Genomic DNA, 26,748 nt, shown 5'->3' on the forward strand with positions numbered 1-26,748 from the left:
TTTATTAATATTTTTTAAAGAACGACATTTCTTTTTTTTTTTCTGTTCTATTTCTCTCTTATTTTTTGTGTGAGGCAATCATCCCAAGTAAAGTTCTTGGGATTTTCTTTTTAAACCATAGAAGAGGTAAATAAATTATACTCTTAAATCAAGGTTGATCAATTACAACTAAAACATGATGAACACGAAAATAGGCACGTTTAAGAATAAACATATTTATGACGTCCTATTAAGGGATTTGAAATTCTAATGACGAACCTCATAAGAAGTATTGTCATTAGTTTGATTTTGAAGTATGTAAACAAATCATCATAATAAAAAATAGTATCCCGCGCAATATTTCGTCTTGCACTAAGGTGGAAAGTGCATCTTCAAGAGTAGCATCTTTTCTTTTTTTTTTTTTTTTTTTTTTTTTTTTTTTTTTTGCGAAAACGCAAAAGGAACGATAAAAAACATTTATTTCGTTTTTTTTTTTTTTGCAAAAACGCAAAAGGAACAATAAAAAACATTTTTTTTCGAAAACGCAAAAGGCACGATAAAAAACATTTTTTTGATTTTTTTTTTTTGAAAAAACAAAAACAAACGATCTACCATGTCTATGATGAAAACACCTTCAAATTTTCCGTCATATTGGGTTCCTGTAAAGTAATAGCCATACCCCTTATTTGGAGTACCAAATATAGAACTCAAATACTCTGCATTAAAATAAATTATAATATTCTTCACTCTACTACTTGCAACTCCATTGTAAAATGTCCTATTATCACAAAATTCTTTCAATGCACCATGAACTAAGATATTATAATAGCATTCACCAAATAATTTGACCTACTTTTGTGCTTCTAAAATTTCTAAAATTTAAGAATACTTACTTGCATTACACCACCCAAGATTGACACAAAACCCGGGTATGAAGCTAGTCGATTTGAGCAAAATTACGTTTATAGCCATCAAAGTCATCCCCGTACAGGTTTCTCCTAGTTCCAACCACTTCGCTCCCTCCACGACCATCGTTTCTACCGCCTCAATTTTCCTTTTCTTCGATCTTCTTTTTACCGCTACCTCTTTTTGGTGCTCTTTTGCAGGTTGTTTTTAGGTGGCTGCCGATCGAGGTGGTTCTACCTCCATTGTGAATTTTGTGTTGATTTGGGGTTTTGGATCGATGATATTTCCATGGGGGAAATTTGGGTATTAGAAAAGGCTTCAATATTTGTGAATAGGGTTAGAGTTGGTGAGATATTAATTTGGTTTGGTTCCATTGAATAATAAGTGACGGTGGGGGGGCTTAATTCTTTTGGTAGTAAAAGAATTTAGGATTTTAGGAGTTTAGAAGTTTAACTTTTTCTTTCTACTTTAATATATTAATTGCAGGGTCAATGGGTATTTAACAACAACAAAATAAGATGATAAATTTTTGATGATCAAATTAAACGTTTTTAGCTAATTTTGAGAATAAGATATAAATTCTCCGAAAGAATAATTTTTTTTTTTAAAAAATATATATTAATTAACTTATTAGAGTTAATTTATATCTATTGATAAAGATCGAAAAAATTATCCTTTTGACAATTCTTGGAGGAACACGGAACAAAGAAACATAGCTTGTATCTGAATCCAAATAATGTACTTCATGCCAATAATATATGCACGTATATTTTCATCCTCAAACAAAATATAGTCAATTAAATTTATATTATGGACATATGTTTAACACATAAAATATTTGTGCACGAAACATAGTACTATACAAGCATATATGACTTATTACTTTGGGAGTCAAAATTTGAGCGTTCAACCGAGTTGTATCATTCCGAGCTCCATCCCCAATTTTTCGTGCTTTTCCCTACTCAAAGGCTTGGTTATAATATCAGCAATTTGATTTTCGGTTTCACAAAAATCCAATTTAATCATGCCTTTTTCAACATTGTCTTTTAAAAAGTGATGTCTAATACGAATATGCTTGACTCTAGAGTGATAAACTGGATCCTTTGAAATATAAATGGCACTTGTATTATCACAATAAATAGGAATGCAATTATACTTCATACTATAGTCCCTTAATTGTTGTTTTATCCAAAGGACTTGAGAACAACAAGCTGCAGCAGCTACGTACTCAGCTTCAGCAGTTGATAAGGCCATAGTATTTTGTTTCTTAGAGCCCCAAGAAACTAGACATGGCCCGATGAACTGGATCATTCCCGAAGTACTTTTTCTGTTCACCAAATCTCTAGCATAGTCAGCATCTGCAAAACCTTTCAAGTCAAAAGTATCACTTTTAGGATAGAAGAGACAAAGATTTTCAGTTCCTTTGAGATATCTTAGGATTCTCTTAACTGCAGTGAGGTGAGACTCCTTAGGATTTGATTGAAACCTAGCATATAAGCCAACACTAAAAGCAATATCAGGCCTACTAGCAGTTAAATAAAGTAGAGATCCGATCATACCTCTATATATGGTTTGATCTACACTAATTCCTTGTAAATCTTCATCCAATCTTGTGCCAGTACCCATAGGAGTATGGTTAGATTTTGCTTGATAAAGGTTGTACTTTTTCAGCAGTACCATGATATATTTTTGTTCGTGTATTGCAATTCCTCTTTCGGTTTGTTTGATTTGAAGTCCAAGAAAGAAATTAAGTTCTCCCATAATACTCATCTCAAATTCACCACTCATTAAATCAGAAAATACTTGCACAAGGTTTCGTTAGTTGCTCCAAAAATAATGTCATCAACATAAACTTGAACAACTAATAAGTCAGTTCCTTCAGATTTTAAAAATAAGGTTTTATTAATTTTTCCTCTTTTAAAATCATTTTGTAGAAGAAACTTAGAGAGTCTTTCATGCCCGGCTCTTAGTGCTTGCTTTAGCCCAAAAAGAGATTTATCAAGCTTAAAAACATGATTAGGAAATTCGGGGTTTTCAAAACCAGGTGGTTGTTCTACAAAAACATTTTCTTCAAGAAAGCCATTTAAGAAAGCACATTTTACATCCATTTGATATAATTTTAATCCCATACATGAAGCAAAAGCAATCAGCATTCTAATAGCTTCTAATCTAGCAACAGGAGCCAAAGTTTCTCCAAAGTCAATACCTTCTTGCTGATTATAGCCTTTCACAACTAGTATGGCCTTGTTCCTTACGATTGTTCCATACTCTTCTAGCTTGTTCTTGAATACCCACTTGAGCCCTATCACCATTTTATTCTTAGGTTTCTCCTCTAGATGCCACACCTTGTTTCTTTCGAACTCATTGAGCTCATCTTGCATGACAATTATCCAGTCAGCATCTTTGAGAGCTTCTTCATGATTTCTTAGCTCAATAATGGAAAAGAAGGCTTGAAAGGCACAGAAGTTCCTCATCTGCGATCTGGTCTGAGTTCCTCTACCAATATCACTTATTATGAGATCGGTAGGATGAGATCCTTGATATTTGAATGGTTTTGGTTGAAACTCTCTTGCTGGAACTCCAATCTGAGGCACTTCAGACTCAGTTGCTTCTGCCTCTTTGTCATGGCTATATTCTTTATTTTCTTGTTCTTCATGAAATTCAGGTTGAGGAACTTTATCATTTTCTTCTAGTTCTTGTACAGGTTCCTCTAGACCTTTTTTTGGCTTGCTTGAATGCTTCTTCATCTTCTTCCCTGTTTCTAATCATTCCAATTTCATAATCATTATTGTCTTGTTTCTGCACATTCATAAACATATTAGATTCATCAAATATCACTTGCATTCTTTCTTCGACACACATAGTATTTTAATTGTAAACTCTGTAACTCATGAGTCATGAGGGAACCAACAAGTTGCTCAATGTTGAACTTTGTGAAGTCTATAGTTTCCTGTAATGTTGTCACCTTGGCTCTCCATCTCTCATCTTGAGGAAGGCTTCTCAGATCCTTCCTAACCTGCTCATCAGTAGGGATCTTCTTTCCAAGAGAAACTAACTCGTTAATAATGTTAGTAAATCTAGTTAACATTTCATGGATAGTTTCTCTTGACTGCATCTCAAAGCGTTTATACTTAGACATAAGCAAATCGATTTTAGAACGCTTAACTTCATTAGTTCCTTCATGAGTAATTTAAAGTAAATCCCAAATTTCTTTAGCGTTCTTACAACCCATAACACGATTGTGTTCATGGGGTCCAAGACCACAGTGAAGCAGTTTAATAGCAAGTGCATTAATTTTCATTTTATCAAAGTCCTCTTAATAAATTCAGATACGTGTTTAGGAAATACCTCATTTTTAGCATTAGTTTTGGTGACTTCGAAATCACCAACCACGATAACCCTCCAGACTTGGTGGTTCTCAGCTTTGATAAAAATCTCCATCATGTTCTTCCAATAGGTGTAGAATTTTCCATTGAATATTGGTGGTCGTTGTGTAGAGTAACCTTCTTCCAACTTCTCGTGATTGTTCATCTTGGTTCCAGGAACTTAACTCGTCAGGGTTTTCTGATTTCTTTGAGGAACTCGCTCTGATACCAATTGTTGACTCGAACAATTAATACAAGAGGGGGGTGAATTATATTGTAGGGCAACTAGGGTAATTTTTGCGGAATATATAGAGAATCTAAGCGAAAAACTTAAAGTGCACAGAGAGATTTTATGTGGAAAACTTCTTGGCCATAATCAAGAAGAAAAACCACGACCACAAGGGATTTTAAAACTCAACTCTTAATTATAATAAGGCAAACAACCTATTACAATCAAAAACTGTAACTCAAATTACAAAACAAACTTGAGTTCCCCTTCAACCGATCCCTCAATCAGTTGAACTCTATAAAACTCTCTCTTTCTCCTTGCTTCACTCAAAGCAATAAAAACTCTAGAGTTCACTCAAACTCTCACCCCAAATTACAACTCAATGTGTTAAACTCTAATATAAATCACAAAGACACTTTTAGACTCAAGTGGAACAAGTAAAGAATAAATATGCTAGAATGCTCAAGTGTTATTTATTGTTATTTATAGAGTTAGATACACATCCGCTAATCAGTTAGTTTGTTCCACTAACTCCATGTTCCTCACTTGAGGAGCACGTAGAAGTGAAATACTTTTTTTTTTTTTACAACAGCGAAGTGAAATACTTATGCTGCAAGTGAACGCAACTAACCCATGAATTTTTCAAACTCTTTTACTGCTTCCTTAATTTTCTCAACTAATTTGACTGATTAAAACCCACGTAAAAATATTTTCCATAAAAAAAATCTTTTTCTCAAAAATAAAAACGAAATCATTTAAAAGATATTTATAAGAGATATTTCCTTCAAATTATATTTTCCAAATGATAATTATTTAATTGAATAATATCCAACGGGATTTTAGGAAAATATAATTAATAAGATAACTATTTCACTTGACTCTTACTTATGTCAATATAATTTATACATACAAGAAGCTAAAAAGATAACCTATTAACTATTAAACTCCTTGCTTTCTATGGGGAATCTTCGACTCTAAAGCTTCCATTCTTTAGTTCCCCTGGGGAACTAATGTCCTGCTTTCTTGATTTTAACTTCTCGCTTAGTCTCAAGTTTCCTTTGTCTTCCAGTATGCTCGTTCCTCCTCTTGTTCTTCATCACATACTTTCCCCTTCCTCCTCGAAACCTAGGACATACAATACTTAAAGACACTTGTTAAAACGTGTAAGTTTACTTGAGTCATCATCAAAACACATAAGGGTCAACACAAATTCACCTACAGAATAGCCGGTTACTTTGTATCAATGCAACAAGAGTTGCCATTGTTCATTTGACTTGCTAGCATGTATTACTCGAAAACTAGCATGAATAAAGTACATGCATGTTGTTCTTGTACCGCCGAGTCCATCAACCATAGAGCAATGGAAATCAATCAAACGATAATAAAGCGAAAAGAGAACACACAAACGTGAAACACAAATGTGCTCATTGAGCTTAACATAAGGCTCTGTACGACTGTACCCATGAATGAGTTTGTTTTACCTACCTTACCATCCACAATTCCAAATTAAAGCATTATTTGCATCTATATTAGATGTGTTTGAGATAAATTTTCTGTCAAAAAAAAGAAGTTTGAGATAGATTTGCTCCCATGGAATCGAATACTCGATCCATATAAACACTCATTTATTTTCTCTAAAATGGAAGTTTCAACAACTTTCAAGAACATAATGGTGTCACCAAAAAGAGTTAATATAACAAATAGGGTCCAACTTTTTGATAAATATTGTATTTGGGGTCCAACTTTTTGTTACTTTATTTGTCTAGGTTAGAAATTCCGGTGAGTTAACGTTAGTTTAACTCACTGTTAACCTCAAATAAAAGAGTTAGACTCTTGTAAAAAAAAGTTAAGACCCCTTATCTAATTAATTTATACCTTTAATGCATTTAACTATAGAAATGACTAATAAATTTTATACAAAGATTCCAAATTAATAATAAAAGTTAATACCACGAGGAATACATATACCACTTTTTCTAATTAATTTGGTTCTCTGAATTACTATGAATAATTTAGACACTTTTAAAAAAACGTTTTTTTAAACAATTTTGACAAAAACACCTTTTTATTTTATAGGTGACAAAAATTATCTGATTTATTTCAAACAATAAAATACTTTAGTAATACATTGTTAGAGTTAGTAATTTATGAAAATAAATATTTTTCATGAAAAAATTAGGGTTTTTCTAAGCTATGCTCCCAAAGTTATTGAGTTTCTAAGGTATGCCCATACTTTTTTAAAATTACAAGATATACCCTCCAACATAAGGTGTTTATTTAACCGTACCCTATAACGCTAATCCGATGTTAGTAGTTGTGTTAACGGTTCGTTACCACAGTTTGGAGAGAAATTTCACTACCAAATTAAGTTAGAGTTATATAAGTAGGTTAACATTTAACATTTTTTTCCAAATTTTCTCATCTACTTTTTATTCTTTCTTCTAAAAGCAACCATTGATATGTTAAGCTCTCAGTGTATTTCTTATTCTTTTTTCTCATCCACTTCTTATTACTTCCTATTTGTTTACAATTCTAACGTCGAATTTACGTCAGAGGGTATGGTTGATTAAACAATTTAAGTTGGAGGGCACAACTTGTAATTTTGAAAAAGCATGGGCACACCTTAGAAACTCAACAACCTTGTGGGCATAGCTTAGAAAATATCATAATTATTTACAAAATAATTTTTATTATTTTTTTGCTGTATCTAAATTCTCTAAATTAAGGGTGCGATAAAATCTCCAAAAAAAATTCACAATAAGGGCCTATTCACTTCAGCTTAATTTCAGTTCAGTTTAGTTTAGTTCAACTCCAATCATTTCAATCTAGTTCAATTCAATTCACTTTAGTTTAGTTCACCTCCTAATTTCCTTCTCTCATAAAATATTCATTTCAGCTTAGTTCAGTTAAGTTAAGTTCAGTTCAGCTCAGTTCAGTAAATGTGAACATGTCCTAATACGATATGTCAATTATGCATATTCGTTTTTTTTTTTTAATTTAATTTAATTTTAATAAATAAGATTCATATTTTATTAAATTGTTTCAAATCATAGTTATATTAAAAAGTATTATTATCAATTTTACACTTTTAATAAGGGAAAAATTGTCTTAACAAATTGTTAAATATAACAAAATTTATTGATTCTCTTCTTATTACATATTTATTGAAATGAAACATGAATTATTATTAAAGAACAAATTAGCTAATTAAGTATTTTGCTTACACTACCAAAATAAATAAATAAATAAACACTAAGTTAAATTATTGTCAATAATAAAAAGTATCATATAAGAAATGATAATGCTATTACAAAAAAAAAAAAAAAAAAAAAAAAAAAAAAAGAAAGAAGTGTCGTCCATGTTTTTCAATTTTTCTAATTGGTTGTTTTATTTTTTGCAAAAAAGAAAGAAAAGAAAGAATTTTTTTTTATTTATTGGTTAACTAGAAGGGTCCAAATTTTTTAACTAAAGGTTTAACTTTTTTACACACAGTTAATAAAATCTCATCGGAAAAACTATTCTACACCCCAAACACTAAGTAGAAAAAAGTTAGACCCCAAATACAATATTTTCCCAAAAATTGAACCTCACCAAAACATTTCATTATAAAAGCCGAACGTCATAATCATCAAATAATATAAATTAAATATAAAGTAAAACCTTTCACGGTTTAATAACTAATTATAAATAAATCATTACTATTGACTTTGAGATTGTTACAATACATGTTATTATAATACGAGTAGTAATTAAGTTTGGCTCCATCGAGTCATTGACTCAAATCAAAGATAAATACATCCATTGACAATATGTATAATTAGCATTTAAGGATGGAGAATTGGAGATATGCTAAATTATTTATGAGAGAATAGCTTGAATTGTATTGATGATCTTGGCTATTATTTATAGCCTACAAAAGATAACCTACACAATATAAACTCTATCATATAAACTTCCATAAATCTATCTTAGAATATCACTAAGATATATTATTATCCTAAATATAATATTATGAGATCTATATGGAAAATATATTAGAATAATATATTTTCCTATATTCCTAACACCCTCCCGCAATCGTAACGGCAGTAACACGAACGTTACGATTGGAAAGTCGCACTTTGTTGAAGTCGATTGAGTTGCACTACTATGTTGATGTTGCCTTCATTTTTTATTTATTTAAAAAAAAAACGAACTTTAATTTTGCTACCACGACCTTTTGCTGGTGTCCATGGTCTTCTGTCATGGCCCTTTGCTAGTGTCCGTGGTCTTTTGTCATGGCCCTTTGCTGGTGTCCGTGGTCTTCTTTGCCACGGCCCTTTGCTGGTGTCCGTAATCTTCTCTGTCACGGCCCTTCGCTGGTGTCCGTGGTCTTTTGCAATTTTTTTTTAAATAATAAATAATACGCCAAACGTGGCTTTTCTTCATCTCCTTGGAGATGCAATAATGGAGGAAGCACACTCAAACACTACAACCTAACCAAATCACATATGATCATTCATATTGATCACATACACCAATAATAACCCACGTATCACATGGTTATTCCAAAAAAAAAAAAGATTAAATAAAAAAAATAAAAATTTCAAAGAGCAATACTATTGCATAGCGGAAGCAAATTTATGAATCCCACCGGTGGGTTTAATATTCTAACCCACCGGCAGGGGGAGTATTTGTGTGAACGGTCCCAAGATTTAACCTGCTCTTGATACCATGAACTTTAGAGCTAACTGGATAAGGCCAGATCAATAATCCTCTTAGGGGATTGAATACCCAGTTTTTTAGACGAGACCCACAACCTGGGCTCTGATACCATGTTAAATTATTTATGAGAGAATAGCTTGAATTATATTGATGATCTTGGCTATTATTTATAGCCTACAAAATATAACCTACACAATATAAACTCTATCATATAAACTTCCATAAATCTATCTTAGAATATCACTAAGATATATTATTATCCTAAATATAATATTATGATATCTATATGGAAAATATATCAGAATAATATATTTACCTATATTCCTAACAAGATATCACTCATAATCTTAGTTTTGATATAAACTTTATTCTTATACTTAGGTTTGATTTACTTTCGTTAAAAACTTAATATTTCTTAACATTTTCTTAGCTTGAATTTGACTAAAAGTTTTTGTACTTCAAACTTAATTTTACTCATTAATAACTTTTTTTATACTTAATATTGCTACTTAGAACTACATTTTTTCTACTCCGTAATTGCAATATTAAATATATGCAATAAAAATACCAATTATTTGCATAATTATTGTATTTCTTGTTATTATAATTTTATTTAAGAAATAGATAACTTGTGATGATGGTGTACTCCCTCCGTCCCATAATGTAGTTCTTGTTTGTATTTTTTCACGGTATTTAATAAAAGAGAAAAGTACAATTATAGACAAAAGTTAAAGTGGGAAAGGGGTTAAAATACAAGACATGTGCAAGTGAGGGTATATAGTCTTAACATATTATCCAAAAATAAAAACAGAAATAACATTTTGACCCTCCAAATTTGGAACAGGAACTATATTATCGGACAGAGAGAGTATAATATCTATACTAATCTATACAAAAGCCTTCCTAAAAACGTCTATGTGCCATGTAGACTACTCATTGCACCACATCAAATATTCAATTCTTCAATGCGCCATGTCACCAACTCAATTCCTCAAAACGCCACGTCACCCATGCAACCAACAATAACACTATTTGATGCCTCAACTAAATTAAAAAACATACGTGGATGGAGAGGTTCGAACACTCAACTTCAGAGAAGAAAAGTCATTGTTTATCCATCTAAGTAATTGTCAATTATGCTATAATCTTGCACACAAATTTATGTTATACTACAAAGGTATTAAAAACACATTCAAACTATTAAATTTCATTTGAAAAAAATTAATTAGTAGTTGCTAAACTTAAAGAAGTAGTAACACGGGGCATTGTCCGGGCTATACACTAGTTATAATTAATTGTTGTTTTGTGTTGACTAATGATATATGAATTGGGATTTAGGTGCTGACCTCAAATAAACAAGCATATTTGATTGCATTGACTAGATGTGGTGAATTCTTATTATGCGACCTCATCCCAAGTTCTCAAGGAATTAGGTTTCACTTCCTTTTCTTACCACTCCAATGCTCTTCCGATTAGAGAGAATGGAAATAGCTTGTGCCTTATGAATTCTTGAGAAATCCCATTGACTTTGATTGTATTACAATACTTCTCTAACTCTTTGAGATGATTTAATGGGCTTTCATGCTTGGCACCACTAATTTTCCTTCGTTCAATTATTGTTATCATAGCCGGCATTATCTCAAAGTCATTGGCGGGAGTTGTTCGTGGAGCAATGCCACTTTCAAATCTCTAAGCACCGGGAGTTCCTAACTCCTTTAAAGCAACTCTTGGATTAGCTCCCATGCTTCCTCGATCCTCTTCTTCTCTTTCTTAATGAATTTTCTCCCTTGGAAAGCTTGGACTTGAAGTACGATTAGCAACCCTTATCCTTGTTATGGTTCTCTCAAATTTTGAATCAAATGGCACTAGAGTCCTGCCTCTTATCCTACGCATACAAAAACTCAAAGCAAATATCAATAGCACTGTTACAATAGTAGCCTAAAAGAGAATTTTTTTTTTGTATTTTGAAATAAAGTGAAATAGACTAAACAACAATCGCAAACTACTACGCCATTCCCCGGCAACGACATCATTTTTGACGCAGGTTGAGACTAGCTCAGTGAAACTAATCCTCCCACAGTAAAAACTAAATTTGTACACACTTAACCAAATCAAATACTCGTATAGAGGCAAGTCAAGGGTCGAACCCAAGGAAATGGAGGGAAGTTAAATATTGCTAAATTTAAGCTATTTCGAAACGTAAGAAGGAAATTTGAGATGTCTAGTTTCAACTAAACAAACAACGCAAACACAAAGTAAATCAATATATCAAACACTAGGGATTAAATTGCACATATACTTGCAATGGATACAAACTAATCGAGATTGGGATTGATAAAGTCAAGTATGGCGAGAGAAAATCGATGATGCAATCAAAAGAGTATGATAAGCTATTCTCCCAGAGGTCTAACTAGCGCCAACTACAAGAGACTCTAGCTAGGAACTTCACAAACCAACTCAATCGACAAATGTAAGGCACAAATCAATTGTCCATTTCAAAGTGAACTCACAATGCAATCTAGTGCACCAATAAAAGTTAGCTACTCTTCAATTAATCACACACATGCACATAATCAATTAAACAATTTAATCACAAGATTAACTCAATCAATTTCCCCCAATTATTATTAATCCATTACTCATATATGTTTCACCATCACCCTAGCAAGTAAACTACTCATAATCTATGGAAGAAATCAAGATCCAAAACTAAGCTAATTAATAAATTCTTCGTCATCATATAAATCAAACTAAATTTAATCACTAATCAATTAAACTTAAACAATCAACAAAATAATTAAAATCAAAAGCTAAAGATTTCATCAAAGTAAAATAAATCCTTACAAACTTGCTTGAAATCAAAGGAAAATGTGCTTAGAATCATCATTCATCAATCATCAACCATGAACTTCTCTCTCCACAAACTAGAGTTTCTCTCTCTAAAAGTTGATCTCTTAACTATCTCTAATTATCTTCTCTCTTCAAAATTCCTTCCTAAAATTCATTCGCTCTCTTAAAATAGAAGAAAAGTATATATATAGTAAAACTAACAAAGAGAAATAAGTTAGATCGTCCAAAATAGACCCGTACAGGCGTAGCCTTCTTCAAGAGAGTGCGCAGCCGCGCAAAAATGGGTACGAAACAAGGAGAGCAGGTTGCACGCCCGCGCCAGGGCCACGCGCGCCTGCGCTTGGGAACAGGGCAGCCCCTTTCACTATCAATTTGATGCTCCTTGTGCGCTCCACTCGATGCTCTTGATAAACAAGGGACATAGCAGACCCAAAATCACCTTGATGGTGGGTTCAACACGAGAATTCATGCCCCCACGACTTGAATGCACGGCCTAAGATCAAATGGAACATGCACTTCTCCATGCTTGAGCTTCAAATGGAGAGCACCATGCATCCTAAACAATGCCAAACTTGGGGAGGGGTCTCGGGAATCTTCGGATAACGACCTTAACCTGAAAAATAAAAGAAAACAAACAAATAAATGGGAAAAAGGCCAGAAAAACCAAGAAATGCATGAAAATGGACAAGCAACTAAGTAAAGAGCAAACTAAAGAAATAAAGAGCAAAACTAAAGAAAAATGAAAGAAAAGAGATATAAAAGAAATCTAAAATCATCATAAAAGAGATTAATAAGTTTCATAACTGACACTCATCATGCGCTTGTACGTGCTAGCCATAGGCCCAAGGCCTTGCTGACCAAGGATTTGCTAGCACCGTGGTCTAAGCACTCAGGGTAAATCCCTGATAACCTCACATGCCTTGGACATGATAGTAAGCTATTCTAGCCTCACTTGGCTCGTTCTTCCCGAATCGAGCATGCACTTGCTCGCGTGGCAAGTGAAAATCTGAAGGCTTTGCATGCCTATACGAGGTGGTCGACGACCATGCCTAGGTAGGTCGACCTAAAAGTGACGGTGACACCAGGCCACCCCATCCACGAACTGTCTCCTCCCTAATCCCACTCACAAAGTCACCCCCTCTTTGGCCCCACCCACGAAACCGCCTCCTTTCTCACCCCCACCAACGAAATCGAACCCCCTCCTTTCCACCAACTCGCAAAATCAGGGTAAAGGGTGGTTCGAGTGTAAATTTAGGGTTTGGAGCTGCGACTAGGGGGTGCCGACACTGAAAATAGAGGAGAGAGTTTTAACACTAGTTAACGATGTGAAAGGGTGGTCTTTATGGTGTGGTTGGGGAGGGAGGACGTTTTGTGGGTGGATTGGGGTAGTCAATGATAGAAAATAAGGTCAAACCCCATTTTTAGGCATAAAGGTATAAGGAGGTTTTTTTGTAATAAAAATAGTGCATTTATAAGAAAGTTTTTGACAAAATTTCCTATCTGAATCTTATGGTTTTTTTTTTTTTGTTTTTTTTTTTTTTTAAAAAAAAAAATCAATTCATGTAACACATAGTTATGAAATTTCACATACGTACATGCATGCTTTTCATAGAGATTCTACATTATCAAATGAGTTTTTGAAGGGGATATTGCGAGTGATTGACAATGGTGACTTGGAAAGGATTAAAGAGAGGACAATATGCAGTTTCGATGCGTGTGAAAATGACCCGTATAATTATTGTTCAAATCCGCGTCTAGATAATGATAGCTTATGGATCTTGTTTGCTGGCGGCGTTGGAGTATTCATTCTCATGGAGTCATGGTTATAATCATACTATTGTATTGCGGATTTGGATGCAAAAGTTCAAGGAAGAAGTGTCGTCGCCTACTCTTGTTATTTACTACGTACCATGTTGTTAGATCATTAACAAGCTTTGAATAAATTATGTGTTATTCTTTATGTATAAACTATGTTTGTGTGTGAGACCCCCCATCTCCCCCAGGTGTGACTGGATTCGACTTCTCATCCCCCCTCCTTTGATAGGAGGAGTCCCCCCCCACCCCACCCCAGACCACACACACACACCCTATCTTATCGTTAAATTATTTTAAAAAAAAGAATGTTAGTCATGTAAGAGTTTTTTTTTTATTATAAGACGATATGATTAATTTTAAAGGTTTGATTTCGAGTTGTATAAATGTTCATCAGGTGTTGTGAATTTTTATTTAATACTTATTAATTTTAGATAAATAAACCAGTTATTATTTTAGACTAATTATTTTTGTTCTCCATAAAATACTAAAATTTTATTCAGTAATGTAAACAAAAGTGATTTTACAGACATGGGCTAATTTTTATTCTTGTTCTCCATAGAAGAGTCAATAAAATACTAAAATTTTATTGATTTAAGTAAATAAAAGTTGTATCATTTTGAATTTTACATCTGGCATAGATTTTGTTTACTAGTTATTTAAGAAAAAAAAATAAATAAATAAAAGTCATAGATTCTAGCATAAACTAATTATAATTCTTGGTTTCTCTTGAAATTATGTACTGAAAATAGATTGTTTACCTTTGCCTCAAGTGAAGCACAACAAGAACGTTGAGGCAATGGGAATCAGGCACATCGGAGATTGGCTTTAATTTCCTTATTTTAGTGTTTTAATTAATCTTGGACAATTTTAATGTAAAGCAGTATGATGAACCATAAAGTTTTAGTGTAATTAAAATATTCATGCAATTTAAATCACTCCGTTGACTGTTCAATTGTGGTTTAGAATTAAATAATGAGTCCATTCAATTCTTAAAATATTCAAAATAGGGTATCAAGCCCAGTCTTGGTAAGGAAATACCTATTAAGTGAACGTTGTATATTGTAATCGAAAAATTATCCCTAATCGAGGTCATTTAAATGATGGACGATTAATGACCAATTGATATTAGTGTGTAGTTTGATTTATAGCATCGTTTCTTGTGCTACAAGGACATGATAGTCATGAATCATTTGCACAGGTATTGGTTTAGAAGCATACTGGATCGACCTATGAGTATACTTAAAGAAATTAATAAACCGTCATAAGTATACTTCTCATTATTGCTATCAGAACCTTTTTCCTCGACCATGAGTATTGTGAGCTTTCTTGTTTGAGTACTAATCCGCTTTGATGATTGTCAAACGTCTGCCGTAATAGGGGATTATAACGGCATCACTTGGGAGGCTAGGTCCTCTTAGTAAGAGAAGCTACATTTCAAGACTAGAAATGTCCCCTACTAAAATAGGGAAGATGTTTTTGTTGTTTACAAGGCCTCTGGTAGAGCGAGACTGTAAAAATTCATGGTTGTGCTCGGATGGATTTTAGAAATCATATGTTTATTGACAGTCGGACTCAAAATCGAGAAACACTTCTGGACGTAATAATGATGACAAATAAAAGCGACATAGGAAAAGGGCTTTACACTAAAAGCACACTTGTCCGGAAGGACAAGTGGGAGATTGAAAGGAATAGTGTCCTTCTAATAATTGTATTATTTTGATAGTGGGTTCAGAATAATTAGAAAGCTAATATATTTAGTAAGGTCAAGTGAGTGGAATGTCTGGGTGGAGGCCGCTTTCGATGAGTAATATTAATACAGAATTAATATTACAGCTTAATCTTAACTGAACCCTTTGGGTCACACCTTAGCAACCAACGAGCCAAAGCGACGAATTAATTTGGAAGGAATTAATGAGTCGACCGAGTAATAAACATTTAGACATTAGAAATTCGAACTTAGAGCGTCGGAAGTAGAGCCGAAAATAGTAAAAGACGAGACGTGCAAATAGTAATAAATCAACGTATTTCCCAAAATACCCCTAGCATCGGAGTGCCCTGTGCAAACCGAGTGCTAGGGGCACAATGCGTAGCATGGTGGCTAGCATGCGCACCAAGCTGAGCGTTTGCTGGCTGGTGGAAGCTAGCGCACCAATGCTAGTAGCAAAGTGCATGCACAAGGCAGCAGACCTCAGCACCAGGTCTGGGAGGTAGCCTGAACTTGGGGTGCCTGGCTTGCTGGCCGGGAACAGGAGCAGCACGCACTATGTGGTGCGGGGATGGCTGGGTCGAGGCTAGAAGCCCACTTGGGTGCCTTGGTACCCAAGTGGGAGTTTCCATGTGGCGCAAGGTGAGGGAGAGATTGGGGAGCAAGTTTGGTCCCGCCCCTCTCCAAGTGGTCCTCTCTTACTCTCTGATGTACGGTTGCCACTTGTTGATTTATTACTAGCTTGATTAAATAATTTTATTTTAGCTTTAAAATAAAATGTTAAAATCTCATTGTCCCACATTGATGGGAAATATAACCATACTCTCATCATTTCCTATAAATACCCAAGTCAGGGCATTGGAAATGATGCTTGAATAAGAGTTGGAAAATGGATCACTAGTAGTGAAATTCCTTTGAACTCAAGAGTTGAAAAAGGTATCACCTTTGTAAAAGCCTTGGAACTCAATTACTTGGGTTTTTCGGTCGGGTGTTGCTAACCCAAAGACATTGGACTTAGTAGGTGATTGTGTTGCGGGTGGATCATCGTTGGAGGCCTTCGTAATTTTGAGTCTAGCTTTCAAGTAAAAGTACTCACATGGTAATCGTATGGCAGAGTGCTTAAATTTATTTAGTGACTATTATACTCACCAAGGTACTAAAACAATACTTATAAAATAAACATCTCCCTAAGATGTCAGCTCTGATAGTTACGCAAAGACATTAGGTTACAATACTAGTAGGGGTGGAAAAAATATTTTCAGAGTGTAAAAAACTTAAAAAAAAAAAATAACCCTTGCCCTTATTAGACAATACATATAAATTACCTACCAAAGAAACTATACAACAAAATCTTATAACCCTAACTAAAACTATAAAGTCAAGTAAATCATATAAAGCCATAAGATTGACATGATCAAAGTGAAAATACACACGTAAAAGCATACAATATTAAGTCATACGACATAAATTTAATGTAGTCAAGAGTAAAATATATTTCCTTAACCGAATGACCTTTTAAAAAAAAGGTGAACTCTTATCTTGCCTTACTCTACTAAAACACAAATTTATATTTATCATAGTCATAATAAAAAAATATAAAAGATACAAAACTAGATCAAAGCAATAGGAAAATGAATAAAACAGAAGACCAAAATCACGTCGACAACATAAATCAACATAACGAAAAATACTATTTGAATAGTGTCAAATAGTGTTTTGAATAGTGATATGCAGTGACGCGTATGAAATCTAGCATTCCAAATTAACGTCAGATAAATATTGATACAATAGGTCTGGAACCATGACTGGTAGTTCGGGGATGAAGGTAAAAATCCAACCTAAAAGAGATTGAACCTGCCCTAATAATATGCCTGTACATTATTCTAATCATATTCATGTGCGCTTTCTGACTAACATGCAATCAATAGGATTACCCTAAACCTGTTTATCTATGTTGGTTGAATATTAATGCATAAATAAAACTATTATTGGCGATCATTTGAATTATAATCAAATTAACCCTAAAGAAGATTATTAACTATCTTATTAAGCGTGATTACAAGTACAAATTCCCTTTAAACATGCATAAAAGGCGTGATCAAGCAATAACAAAATATATATCAACCAACATAATAACAATCATAACAATAATTATAATCATAATTGAAATAACAATCATAATAATTAAAATAATCATGTTAAAGCATAATAATAGCAAGATCCTAGGCATGATACTAACAAGATTAATAACAAACCCTAGCATGTCACTAAACAATAAAAATCAAAGCTTTAACCCTAACATGATACTAACATGATATTAGGAAAGAATATAGGAAGAATCACAGGAATTACAATTATCATATTTAATAATAGAAATTGAAGCTATTACTCTAAACATGATACTAGGAAGATAAAAACGCCCTAACATGACACTAGGAATCATAATAATAACCTAGACATGATTTCTATATCATAATAAATAAATCAATTAAGACACTTACTTGGATGCCTCGTATCTCTTTCTAATAACAAAATACACGCGTTAGTAACTTCAAGGAAAATAATAAACAAACAATTAAATTAAATAATTGAAAGAGAGATTTGGGACTAAACCCTCAGAAATTAAAACCATTCACGTCTAGGGAGAAGGCAACTTCGAATTTTGCTAGGTGTTTCCAAATCTTGTGAATGCGGAATTTTGTAGAGAAAGCTAGAGAGAGAGAAGAATATGTCAAGAGATTCTGGAAAACTAGAGAGAATAAGAAAATTAATTGTTGTTGATGATTGAAAACGGAGGTTTAAGGAGGCTATTTATAGAAAAAATCAGCCAAACGAATAGAAAAACAAATTAGAGTTTCAACGAGAATAAAATAGGTTAGCTTTAGACACTGAACATTAGCGCCAGGCGCCAAGCATTAGCGCCAGGCACTAATCCCTGTCGTTAGGCGCTAACAATTAATTTCACATGTTTTCTTAATTATGTTAAAATTTACCTGTACAGAAGGGCAAAATTGTTTTTTCTTTAAAAACACTCTTTTATTCTGAATAAATCTCCAAAAAGTCAACCAAAGTCAATTTATCAATGCTAATTGAATTATGAATGAAAAGAACCTTCTAGAAGAATCTAGAAGACTAAAATAAATTCTAATTGCATTGGAAATTATAAATCAATATTAGGTCCTCCTCTAGATCATTGGGCCGCATATAAAACCAAATCAGGTCCAATTCAATAATTTGGCCAAAACTTCCTCATTATTCATCGGAATTGGGCTTATAATATATTGTTGGAAAGCTCTTTTCAAGCCCTATCCAACTACACCATTATTGGACCCTTGTTATTGACAAAACAAAGCTGGATTGGGTGTTTTCTTAAAACAGGTTTTCAAAAACAGATAGAAGAGAAAAGAATTATGATTCAACACTAGACTTTCCACACTTTTACTTCATTCGATTATGATTCAACGCGAAAGGTACTCATCATCGAGTTTTGTTTTACGGAGACACAAATGGGTGTCTACAGAAGCACCCACTTTGACTGAGTTTGGAGAAACGCAAGTTTCGAAAACAAAAGTCAAAGTATCGATAGGGACGGAGAATGATTCAGACCGTTCTGCAATCCTAAATCACTCTTGTAACACCGATACCTGTAAACTAGCATTAGTTAAACAGATAAAAGAATTAAGAAACACGTATCTTGCACAGTCGAGCACACGTCTCTGTTAGTAACCGGTTTGTTGCTATATTTGTTGTATTTGATTACCTTCCGCAAGCTAGGGAACGCCATCCCGCTGTTTGTTTTGACGACCTTCTACAAGCTAGAGAATGCCGCCTGAAGACCGCTACGCTTGTAACTGCCTCCAATTCTGCCATGATAGACTTTTGCAAGCTAGAGAACCCCATCGAAGATTGCTTCGCTTGAAACCACCTTCTAGCGCTTTGTGACCATCTTCCGCAAGCCAGGGAAAACGATCGAAGATAACTTCGCTTGAAATCATCTCTAGTTGTTTATGACAACTCTCCGCAAGCTACGGAACGCTGTCGAAGGTATCCTTGCCTGAAACTATCCTTATTTGTTGTGATAAAATTACCGAAGACACACGCTTGTCGATCTTTAAAGCTCGCTTGAACTTTGCTTCCGCTATGCCAGTACGTTGGCGCTTTTGCTGCTTTTGAACCTGTATGTCGGTGCCTTCTGAACTGTGAACCAGTATGTTTGTGCTTCTGCTGTATGAACCATTATGTTGGTGCTTTTGCTATATGAACCATTATGTCGGTGCTTTGCGATAAGCCAATGCTTAGGCGCTTTAAGCTTAGTGAGACGATCATTCATCAGGTCGATCACTTTAGGCAATTGTAATTAAGCCGATTACTAAATCATATCAAATTGCTTAGAGGGGCTAACTGGCGTACCAAGGAACCCATAATTCCTGTAAGAAGTCAAAATAACCGCACTGAGTGGCTGAACATTCTGTCGCCACTTAAGTTATGCTGGCACCACACATTTGGTTCTAGCGCCAGGCGCTAAACATTATCCTCTGGCGCCAAGGCCTGTCTCTTGGCGCTAAAGTTGGAATTTCAGCATATATCCCTTTCTTCGTCATTTCTGCTGCTGCTGCTTGCTTTTGCTCAAGGAATCGCCGGTGAAGTTCAATTCACTCGTTCTTGCTCGTTTCTCAACCGAATTTGCTAAAATTTGTTGCAAATCAAAGCTTCTTTCATCTATTTTCCTGATCTATGTAAGTTTTTTCCAAACTCACTCTGGTTTTGTTGACTTTTGCACATGATTGTTCACGAATTTCTTGAAAATTCGAAATTTATAATGCTTAATTCACTTTTTTTTTATCAAATTTTATTCCATGAGATTGCTTGATTATGTTTATATTTTTCCTTGGGAGTAATTTGAGACCTGTTTCACTCAATTTGGTGAAGAAACGAACAAATCACCATTTTTGGACCTCTAAAGGTCAGGAATACAATGCCCAATTTGAAATTATGCTATGTTTAAGTACTACGTATTCTTTTTTTTTTTTTTTTTTTTTTTTTTTGTGAACATAGTATCATGCGGCTAGGCGAACCTTAGATACTATAGAACCTTGATTTATGATGATTTTTTACAATGTAGCATGGCTAGACAGCGAGGTTCGGGTTCATGGTCCCGAGACACGCGATGGGAGCATGAGCCCGTAGAGGAGGACACCGACCCGTCCACTTCTTTTGGTCCCCTCCCTGAGTGGGATGAGCGGACTCTGTACTTCTCCCTTGTTCACCATATTTCTGAGAGGGTGCGACGTGGGATCACGGTTGGTAGGATGCGCTACCACGGCTTAGGCTGCGATACCCTGGGCGACCTGTACAAGATGTATATCAGTGTCGATGGAGAGGTGAGACTTCTCTGGGAGTCTTACGGGTTGATTGCACTGTTTGAAACCTCAGAGGCCATGATTGCCTCTAGGGGGGGTCACCACGTGGCTCGTGCCCTGGTGGAGTTCTTTTGGGACACCACCAACACTTTCCACTTCCCTTGGGGTGAGATGATGGTCACTCCGTTCGACTTCAGTCTCATTACGGGACTGGAGTTTAGTGTCTTCTCTCCTGAGGTTGAGGAGCTGTTGGGTTCGATTGTTGTTCGGGCTCGTGCTGAGGTAGAGTCAACTCAATTTAGCGCTAAAGGAATTCGCTGATCGACTTTGGCGGCAACTTTCGAGGATGATGCGACCACCCGAGAGCAGCGGGTGTGCATCTTTGTGCTTATCTTGCAGTAAGGGACGTTTTCCCCTGATAAGGGTAGTAGAGTGTTGCTTTACTACCTACTTGCGGTCCGTGATCTTCACTTGATCGGGACTTACGTCTGGGCCAGCTTGGCCGATGCTGACTTTGTTCGAGCGTTGCGAGACTTGTGTTGACACTAATCCTTCATAGGGAACGTCGCTCTGTCCGGCTTCTGGAGAGTAGTAAAGGTATACTTTATCTTTCATAAAGTTTAGCTTTAAGCCTTTGTTAGTACTTGCTGATACTTTTTGCCTTTTGTAGATCTAGTTCTACGAGTACTTTCCTTAGGTTCTGTCGGCGAGACCGTCGCCGCGCAGGTTTCCAATAAGCGCCTGTTGGGGAGGCTGTTGCGCTGGGATGTCTATTGCTTATGTCCAAGATTAGATCATCTCGGTATGGTTTTTTGTATAGTTTAACATTTTCGTATTACCTTTGGTAGATTTTTATCTTATAGGAGGTCTTCGCGGGAGCCTAACGTGCAGTACCGGCCGTGGATCGGCTTGGTTGTCTCTGGGTTAGCTGCGCAGTACACCGCTGAGCATCGCTATTTTTTAGGGACATATGGGGCAATTGGATATCTTGAAGAGAGGGTTGCTATTCAACATTCCTCAGACACTTTCGTCGTTCCTGCTCCTTCACCGCGTCATATGTTCAATGGCGCGAGGTTGGTGAGCATGTCAAAGAGAGCTGGTACCTCTTGGCGATCTTATACGATCCCTGGGCGGTGTTATGAGGAGGAGCTGCTGCCGCTGTTATCTCCAGTCCCTATTCTGGCTGAGGAGGTGGCGGTATGATTTTCATCTTTTAGCTTTTGTTAAGTACGCCCAAGTAATATTTTTACTGACTTTGATTTGCTTTCGTTAGGCTGGACTTACTGAGTTTGTGCCTCCTCGAATGTCCATCCATTATCACGGGACATACGGGCCGATTGAGGAGATGGTTCCTGCGGCTCATAGGATGAGCGCTTCGTGAAGCGGCCGATTCCTCGCCACCAGACTCGAGTAAGGTTTATTTATTTGCAATTTTGGTCATGTATGTTATGCATTGTTACTGACTTTATTTCTCTAACAATTCTCGCGCGAGGTGGTTACGGCGATGGCGCGGTGTATAGATGCCTTCCGGAGCCAACTCATTCGAATGAGGAATGTGGTTACGTGTTGTCGCGACGACGCCGTTCAGGAGGTAGCCTTCCATCTTATTTTTGCATTATTGCTTCTATTTTTATTGTTTTTGACTTAGTTTCTTCTTGCAAGGTCAATCCATTCCTTCTCGTACCCGAAGGAGACCTGAGGTGCGGAGAGACCCGGCAAGGTCTAGCTAAAGATGTCGTTGTACTGGCTCTAGCGGTCGCGGTGGTCATTTTGAGGCATCTCGGACCGAGGTGGTGGAGGGCTCGGACTCTTCATCTAAGGGTGCACGTGCTGCGCTGGTAGGCCAGGGAGAGGCTACTTCGGCTCTTAGAGGTGGTGGGATATACGAGGTCGGCTCGTCATCGCAACAGTCTCTGCAGCCTCAACCTCAGGGTGATCTTGGGTGGACGGGTCATGTGCTGAGTTTTCCACCTCCCGAAGAGACTGGAGCTGGAGGTGGTGGAGAGGTTACTCCTCGTACTGCGCAGTTTTATGATATGATGGGCGTCTCTCATCATCTGCGTCCTCTGGTGTCGTAGTTTATACCTATGCTTTTTTTTATTTTGACTTTGTATAGAACTTTGCCTTTATTATACTCATTTATTAGACATATTTGCATATACATACCACTATGAGTTTATTTATTTAACATTTATTTATTATTATTTTATGTGCATGTTTGTGTGTCCAAAGAATTGTGATAATTAATAATTTTGCGCAAAAATTCTGTCATTTTTATTATTGATGGAGAGTATCCGACTTTCTCCCCCAAAAAAGAAAATGAAAAATAAAAATAATGGATTTAAAAAACACTTAAAAATTATGTCTAAATAAAATCTAAAATTGATATGATTGCCTTGTTCTTGGTTGGGTCTATCTCTATTCCTCTAGAGCTTATGACATAACCCAAAAGCTTGCATGAGGTGACTCCAAACGCACACTTGGATGGATTCAACCTCATGTTGTATTTTCTTAACCTTTCGAAGAATTTTCTCAAGGCTACTTGATGGCCTGGGCAATCTTTTGACTTCACATTCATATCGTCCACATATCCTTCAACTTCTTTGTGCATCATGTCATGGAGCAAGGAAGTCGTCGCTCGTTGGTAAGTAGCACCCGCGTTTTTCAACTCGAATGGCATTAGCGTGTAGCAGTAAGTACCACATGGTGTTATGAAGGTTTTTTTCTCCATGTCTTCTTCTGCCATGAGAATTTAATTGTATCCCGCGTATCCGTCTATGAAAGAGAGAAGTGAATGATTCGCTGTATTATCTACCAAAATGTCGATGTGTGGTAAGTGGAAGTCGTACTTTGGACTTGCTTTATTTAGATCTCGATAGTCGACACACATTCTTACCCTTCCATCCTTTTTCGGAACTGGGACGACGTTGGCCACCCATTCGGGGTATTTGGATACCCTGATAAAACCTGCAGTTATTTTTTTTTGAACTTCTTCTTTTATTTTAAGAGCTACAACGAGTTTCATTAAACGCAACTTCTGTTTTACAGGTTTCATTCCTGGAATTAGTGGTATGGTGTGTTGAGTTATTTTTCTATAGATGCCTGGCATATCTTCATATGACCAAGAAAATACATCGATAAATTCTTTAAGTAGATTGATTAAATTGGTTCTTTCTTGTTCATTAAGTGTTAATCCGATTTTAACTTCTCTTTTGATGGTTGAACCATTGAGATATCAATTGTCTCAGTTTCCTCAATTATCGGTGTTTTCTTTTCAAGTGTTTCCATTGCTTTAATAAGTTTTTTGTCATTTTCATTGTTTGTTAAGCAATGCTCGTCATCTTGGGTTTAAGAAAAGCACGAGGAGTAAGAGGAAGAAGACATATTAATAAACTCAGTAATCATTACATCGAAAAGAGATATATCCTCAGGGACTTGATTGCTAACTATCATAGGGGAAGAGATGGAAGAAGGGGGTGCTACAACTAAGGACTTAGATGACTCTTCAGGAAAAGACCCTGACTCTGACTCAGACGACTCTTGGAACATCGATCCTTTTCCTGTCATAATGGAGATTCTCCTTCCACTTGGATTAGTCACCTTGATTGTCTTGCGCCATCCATGTATTGATCCTTTCGTTGGAGTGATGAGCTTTAAGGGGTCAAAGCTTTTGCTTTGTAGGACCGTTTGGATGACCGAGGAGTTATCCTCTATGTACTTCGGCTCATCTTTTTCTCGCCCAAATAGTAATCCAATGACATTAAAGTCAAAGCATGGGGGTGAATTCTCCTTGAGGATAGGAGTTGGGTTTTTATCTAGAAAATAGCAATCTAGGAAAATTTCAAACCTCGGTTGCCTTATGCCATTTACAACAAAAGGCTCGGGAAATTCGTAGCATGGATAGTCCTCTCCTTCTTTTATGAATTGTCCATTGAGAGTAAGAGGATACTGATCCATTGTCATTGCTTTCTTTTGGATGCGAGCGTTACTACGCGCCTTTGACTTTTCTTGGGCTCGCTTGAGATCTTCCCGAATCGGTTCAAAACCAAGTCCGAAAGTGTCTAACTTAGGGAGGCCAGGTAATTCCAGGGATTTTGCTATTCCTTTCTTCATTCCTATAATCATTCCAGGAAAATGCCCTTGCTTTTTCAGAATGGTGTTCACTATCATATTGGAGTGGGGGTTGTGGCAGAGAGGGGTCCTTTCATCCTCCTCGATTAAAGAGACCCCTTCATTAAATCCCCACAAATCTTCATCGTCTTCATCGTGCTCCACATTAATTATTGGATTTTCTATAGCTTTAATCCTCATGGGTGAAGCATCGATCATAATAGGAATTCCTCCAGCTATGGGTTTTACTTGTTGGTGGAGAGATGAAGTGACATCTTTTAGGTTATGAAGCCAAGGGCGTCCCAACAATATATTGAATGAAGCTTTGATATCTACTACTTGAAATGTAGTAGCATGTTCTATCGTTCCCGCCGTTATACTCATGGTAATCTTACCAAGAGCTCAATGACGAGTGTTGTCATAAGCTCTTATTCCTTGTGTTGACGGGGTTAAGTTTTCATCCCTTATGCCTAGCATTCTCGCAGTTTTGAGTGGACAGACATTATTTGCCGATCCATTGTCTACAAGAGTCATAAGGACGTTCATTCTCTTGCAAACTAGTGTGAGGTTTAGTGCCATATAATGCTTGTCACCTTCCGGAGGTAAATCCATGTCAGAAAAGGTGATCAAGTTGATAGGACTAGGGATATCACTCGTAAGCAAGTTAGCCAACCCCTTAGGAGTGGTGTCAGAATATATCCCTATCTTATCTAAGGCATTCATCACTGCCAACCTATGTTCTCGAGATGTTTCTAGAAGCTTCCATACATTCATTTCAACCTTTGTCTTCTTGAACTGTTTGACAATATCATTGTTTTCTATGATAGGTATGGGAACTTGGTGCGTAGTCGGTATAGGTTGTGTTGAAATTGGAGGTTGCATTCTCCCAGATCTTGTGAGGACGTTTATAGATGAATCTTCTTCATCCCAAAGATCGCTTATTGGATATATGACTTAAAGTGGAGGTTCTTCCATATCCTTAAGATAGACGTCTTCATCGTCGCTGTCCAAAACCCCATTGACATTGATAGCTTCTTCTTGTGGAATTTGGACTGGCCTTTTATCATCAATCATTTTCTGAATTAAATCTTTAAATTTAAAACAGTTTTCAATAGTGTGACCCCCAGATTGATGGTATTGACAGTAGAACCTGTCTGTCCTTTTTAGCAATTCAAATGGTCTCGGTTTGAGAGGTTTGACCTTGCCACTCTCGGAGAGCATGTTGAACATTTTAGCGTATGAAATCCCAATTAGAGTATAGAGTATATTACTCTTCTTGGGTCTGTCAATTACTTGTAGAAAGAAGGGTTTCTTCTTTGTGGGTGGAACCTTGTCACACTTTTTCTGAAGCTCCTCTAATTGTTTCTTTAAGACTTTAAGAGCTTCACGTAGCAAGTTTGATCCCTCCAACAACGAAAATCTAAGCAACTATACATCCTCTTTACTTGCTAGTTCAGGAAAATCATCCATGGCATCGAAAAAGATCTCCTCCTCTTCTTCGATATCATGGATTTCTTCAATAGGCTTGACGAGAGAAGAGGGGTCAACCTCGTTTTCTTCATAAGAGATGGACAAGGAATGAGCGAGAGGTGCATTGTCAATGCTCGAATTCTTACTGGTAGGAGGCAATGGCAGTTTGTTGTTATCGATTAAATATTTGATAGCTTCCTTAAACTTCCAACAATTTTCGGTAAGTTGGCCCGTACCTTGGTGATATTTGAAATG

This window comes from Chenopodium album, chromosome 7 (genome assembly GCF_948465745.1).
Source record: "Chenopodium album chromosome 7, dcCheAlbu1.1, whole genome shotgun sequence".
Taxonomy (NCBI): domain Eukaryota; kingdom Viridiplantae; phylum Streptophyta; class Magnoliopsida; order Caryophyllales; family Amaranthaceae; genus Chenopodium; species Chenopodium album.